The following is a 6000-nucleotide window of genomic DNA, read 5'->3' on the forward strand; positions in this document are numbered from 1 at the left end:
ATGCAAAACATCCAAAGTTTGACAAGATAATCACATGAAACCATAAAAAATTATAGATACGTTGGAGACGTATCAAGCATCCCCAAGCTTAACTCCTGCTCGTCCTCGAGTAGGGAAGTGATAAAGAATGAATTTTTGATGTGGAATGCTACCTAGCATAGTTGTCCTTTGCAACTTCTTTCACATGGCATGAATGTTCAGATCCGTAAGATTCGTAACAATAGTTTTCTATTGACATGAAAACAATAATACTTCAAGCAAACTAGCAAGGTAATCATGAACTTTCAAAATAACAAGGCCAATGAAATTTATCCCTACAAAATCATATAGTCTGGCTATGCTCCATCATCCTCACACAACTAATGTAAATCATGCACAACCCCTGTATTGGCCAAGTAATTGTTTTCGCACTCTTACTTTCTCAAACTTTTTATAACTATCACGCAATACATGAGCATGAGCCATGGATATAGCACTATAGGTGGAATATAGTGTGGTGGTGGTTGTGAGACAAAAAGGAGGAGATGGTCACATTGACTCGGCGTATCAAAAGGCTATGGAGATGCCCACCAATAAATATCAATGTGAATGAGTAGGGATTGCCATACAAAGGATGCACTAGAGCTATAAGTATGTGAAAGCTCAAAAAGTAGAACTAGTGGGTGTGCATCCAACTTGCTTGCTCGCGAAGACCTAGGGCAATTTTGAGGAAGCCCATCATTGGAATATACAAGCCAAGTTTATATAATGAATATTCCCACTAGCATATGGTGGTGACGAAACGAGAGGCTCTCAATCATGAAGAACATGGTGCTATTATGAAGCACAAGTGTGGAAAAAGATAGTAGCATTGTCCCTTCTCTCTTTTTCTCTCTTCCTTTTTTTGTATTTGGGCTCTTAGGCCTCTCTTTTTTCTCTTTTCTCTTTTTTTGGGGCTCTTTTGCCTCTTTTTTTAATTTCCTCACATGGGACAATGCTCTAATAATGATGATCATCACACTTTTATTTACTCACAGCTCAAAGCTTAGAAATGAGTCTGTAGGAAATGCCTCCGGCAGTGTACCGGGATGTGCAATGATCTAGCTTGGCGTATGACGTTGAAACATCTCGCTAGCTATATTACGATCATGCAATGGCAATATGAGAGTGACGGCACAAGTAATGAGACGGAACGGTGGGAGTTGCATGGCAATATATCTCGGAATGGCTATGAAAATGCCATAGTAGGTAGGTATGGTGGTTGTTTTGAGGAAGGCATATGGTGGGTTTGTGTACCGGCGAAAGTTGCGCGGCACTAGAGAGGCTAGCAATGGTGGAAGGTGAAAGTGCATCTATACCATGGACTCACATTAGTCATGAAGAACTCACATACTTGTTGCGAAAGTTTTTATTAGTAATCAAAACAAAGTGCTAAACGCATACTCCTAGGGGAAGGGTTGGTAGGTGTTAACCATCGCGCAATCCCGACCTCAACACAAAGGATGACAATCAATAAATCAAGTATGCTCTAACTTCCTAACATAGCGGTTCACCATACGTGCATGCTACGGGAATCACTAACTTCAACACAAGTATTTCTAGATTCACAACACCCTACTAACATAACTCTTAATATTACCGAATCCACGTCTCAAAACTAATTGAGAGGAATCAAGACTTCTCTTTCTACTCAATGCACATGAAGATGGAGGTTTTTTATCCTATTTGGGTACCTATCACCTTTGGGACTACTTTCATAGCATAAGCCAACTACCAAGTCACGCACCGCCGTGCTCTAAAAGATATAAGTGAAGCACATAGAGCAAAATTATCTAGCTCAAAAGATATAAGTGAAGCACTATGAGCATTCTAGCAAAATCACGATGAGTGCATGTCTCTCTCTCAAAAAGGTGTGCAGCAAGGATGATTGTGACACAACAAAAAGAAAAGACTCCTACGATACAAGACGCTCCAAGCAAAACACATATCATGTGGTGAATAAAAATATAGCTCCAAGTAATGTTACCAATGGATTGAAGACGAAAGAGGGGATGCCTTCCCGGGGCATCCCCAAGCTTAGGCTTTTTGGTGTCCTTGAATTTGGCTTGGGATGCCTTGGGCATGCCCAAGCTTGAGCTCTTTCCACTCTTTATCTCTTTGTCCATGAGAACATCACCCAAAACTTGAAAACTTCACAACACAAATCTTAAACAGAAACTCGTGATAACATTAGCACAAGAAAACAAACTACCACCTCTTTTGGTACTGTAGCAAACTTGAATTCTATCTATATTGGTGTTGGGCTACTGTATTCTCACTTTTCCATGGCTAGCACCCCCCGATACTAACCATAGTTTCATCAAAACAAGCAACCAACTCAATAAAAACAGAATCTGTAAAAAACAGACCAGTCTATAGAAATCTTTATACTTCGTATAGTTCTGGTACCTCACAAATTCTGAAAAATTACGACTGCCTAGGAAAAATGCATATCAACCAGCAGCAAAAAAATCAACTCAAAAGCTATTTCTGAATAAAAATGAAAAATCATCTCGTGAGCAAAAAGTTTCTGTCTTTTTCCGGCAGGATCAAACAACCATCACCAAGACTAGTCATAAAGGTTTTGCTTGGCTCAAACACAAAAAGAAACACAAAAAACACAATCATAACAGAATTATGGAAGTGTGGACGCAAAAAAATAGAAATAAAAATATAAATTCATTGGGTTGCCTCCCAACAAGCGCTATTTTTTAACGCCCCTAGCTAGGCATAAAAGCGATAGAGTCACGTATCGTCGTCTTTGGTGCTCAAACCATAAGTGGCCCTCATCATGGATTCATAAGGCAATCTTATTTTCTTTCTAGGGAAGTGTTCCATGCCCTTCCTTAAAGGAAATTGAAATCTAATATTCCCTTCCTTCATATCGATGATAGCACCGATAGTCCTTAGGAAAGGTCTACCAAGAATAATAGGGCATGTAGGATTGCAATCAATGTCAAGCACAATGAAATCCACGGGTACATAGTTCCTATTTGCAATAATAAGAACATCATTGATCCTTCCCATGGGTTTCTTGACAGTAGAATCTGCAAGATGCAAATTAAGAGAACACTCTTCAATCTCATTAAAACCCAGAACATCACATAAAGACTTTGGAATCGCGGAAACACTAGCACCCAAATCACACAAAGCATTGCATTCATAGTTTTTGATTTTGATTTTGATAGTAGGTTCCCACTCATCATGAAGCTTTCTAGGTGTAGAGACTTCCAATTCAAGTTTCTCTTCAAGAGATTTTATCATAGCTTCGACGATATGATCGGTAAAGGCCTTGTTTTGGCTATAAGCGTGTGGAGAGTTTAACATGGATTGCATCAAGGAGATGCATTCAATCAAGGAGAACTATCATAATTGAATTCCTTGAAATCCAAGGTAGTAATTTCATTACTACTCAAAGTTTTAATATTTTCTACTCCACTTTCAATGCTTTTAGCATCAAGATAGATGGACTCCGAATCATTGGGGCACTTTTCAACCAAAGTGGATTCATATCCAGCCCCATCATCATTAGGTTTGACACAAGAAAACAAAGATTCAATGGGAGTCACATCAAGCACTTTAAGATCTTCGTGATTCTTATCACGAGAACGCGCCTTTTTAAGCCATTCATGTCTAGCACAAATTTGGGCGGTTCTTTCTTTGCTCTCAATCATGGAAACACGCATAGCTTTCAAAGTTTCATCCATATTGATCTTGGGAGGAGCACATCTAACTTTCAAAGCATCAACATCAATAGACATTCTATCAACGCTCTTAGCCAAATCGTCAATTTTGAGTAGTTTTTCCTCTATGGACGCATTGAAAATCTTTTGAGACTTGATGAACTCTTTGATATTACTCTCTAGATCAGAGGGTAATCTATTGTAATTTCCATGAGTATTGTTGTAGGAGTTGCCAAAGTTATTAGAGGAGTTACTAGGAAAAGGCCTAGGAACATAGTTTCCTCTAAAAGCATTGTTGTTGCCAAAATTATTCCTACCAACAAAATTAACGTCCAAGCTAGCGTTGCTACTCTCAATCAAGGAAGACAAGGGGATATCATTAGGATCTAAAGGAGCACTTCTACTAGCAACCAAATTCATTAACTCATCCATCTTAGCACTCAACGAGTTAATTTCTTCTATAGCGTGTACCTTCTTACTAGTAGGTCTCCTTTCAGTGTGCCACTGAGAATAGTTTGTCATGATATTGTCTAGGAGTTTTGTGGCTTCCCCTAACGTGATTTCCATGAATGTTCCACCTGAGGCGGAGTCCAAGATATTTCTAGAAGCGAAATTCAAGCCAGCGTAAAAGATTTGAATAATCATCCAAAGACTCAAGCCATGAGCGGGACAATTTCTAATCATCAATTTCATTCTCTTCCAAGATTGTGCAACATGTTCATGATCAAGTTTCTTGAAATTCATGAAATCATTACGGAGAGAGATGATCTTAGCCGGCGGAAAATACTTGGAAATATAAGCATCTTTGCACTTATCCCAAGGATCGATACTATTTTTGGGCAAAGACGAAAACCAAGTTTTTGCGCGTTCTCGCAACGAGAAAGGAAAAAAGCTTCAATTTAATCACATCATTATACACATCTTTCTTCTTTTGCATATAACAAAGCTCAATGAAGGTATTGAGATGGGATGCGGCATCTTCACTAGGAAGGCCAGAGAATTGCTCTTTCATAACAAGATTCAGCAAAGCGGCATTGATTTCGTATGACTCCGCACTAGTGGCGGGAGCAATCGGAGTACTAATAAAATCATTATTATTAGTATTCGAGAAGTCACAAAGTTTGGTGTTTTCATTCATGGTGACTTCAGCAAGCAAGCAAGCACACAAGCGAACAAAGAGCAAGCGAGGAAAAGGGCGAACGAAAAGGCAAACGAAAAAGGCAAATTGGTGAAGTAGGGGAGAGGAAAACGAGAGGCAACTAACAAACAAAGTAAATGCAAGAGATGAGTTTGCGACACCTACTTGGATGAGTTCTTGACTTGATCCTCCCAGTCAACGGCGCCAGAAATTCTTCTTGCTACGGCAACAAAACTCCTTCCCTAGCAACGCCAGGAATTCTTCTTGCTACTTCTCTTGTTTGCGTCGGTTTTTCCCTTGAAGAGGAAAGGGTGATGCAGCACAGGAGCACTAAGTATTTCCCTTAGTTTGAGAACCAAGGTATCAATCCAGTAGGAGAATCTCGTCAAGTCCAGAGTACCTAGGCAAACACAAAAGAGCTTGCACCCAACGCTATAAAGGGGTTGTCAATCCCTTCAAGATTGATTGCAAAGTGAGGTTTGGAGGCGGAAAGTGCAACGAAGTAAAAAGTGTAAGCCTGAAAATATGGTGGAGAGTAGACCCGGGGGCCATAGTGTTCACTAGAGGCTTCTCTCAAAATAGCAAGTATTACGGTGGGTGAACAAATTACTGTTGAGCAATTGATAGAACCACGCAAATTCATGACGATATCTAAGGCAATGATCATACATATAGGCATCACGTCCGAGACAAGTAGACCGATAGTTTATGCATCTACTACTATTACTCCACACATCGACCGCTATCCAGCATGCATCTAGTGTATTGAGTTCATGACGAACAGAGTAACGCCTTAAGCAAGATGACATGATGTAGAGGGATAAACTCAAACCAATGATGAAAACCCCATCTTTTTACCCTTGATGGAAACAACACGATGCGTGCCTCGCTACCCCTTCTGTCACTGGGTGAGGTCACCGCACGGTATGAACCCAAAACCAAGCACTTCTCCCATTGCAAGAATCATAGATCTAGTTGGCCAAACAAAACCCATAACTCGAAGAGAATTACAAGGATATGAAATCATGCATAAGAGAGATCAGAAGAAACTCAAATAAGATTCATAGATAATCTGATCATAAATCCACAATTCATCGGATCTCGACAAACACACCGCAAAAGAAGATTACATCGGATAGATCTCCATGAAGATCATGGAGA

Source organism: Hordeum vulgare, chromosome 1H (assembly GCF_904849725.1).
Source record: "Hordeum vulgare subsp. vulgare chromosome 1H, MorexV3_pseudomolecules_assembly, whole genome shotgun sequence".
NCBI classification, from domain to species: domain Eukaryota; kingdom Viridiplantae; phylum Streptophyta; class Magnoliopsida; order Poales; family Poaceae; genus Hordeum; species Hordeum vulgare.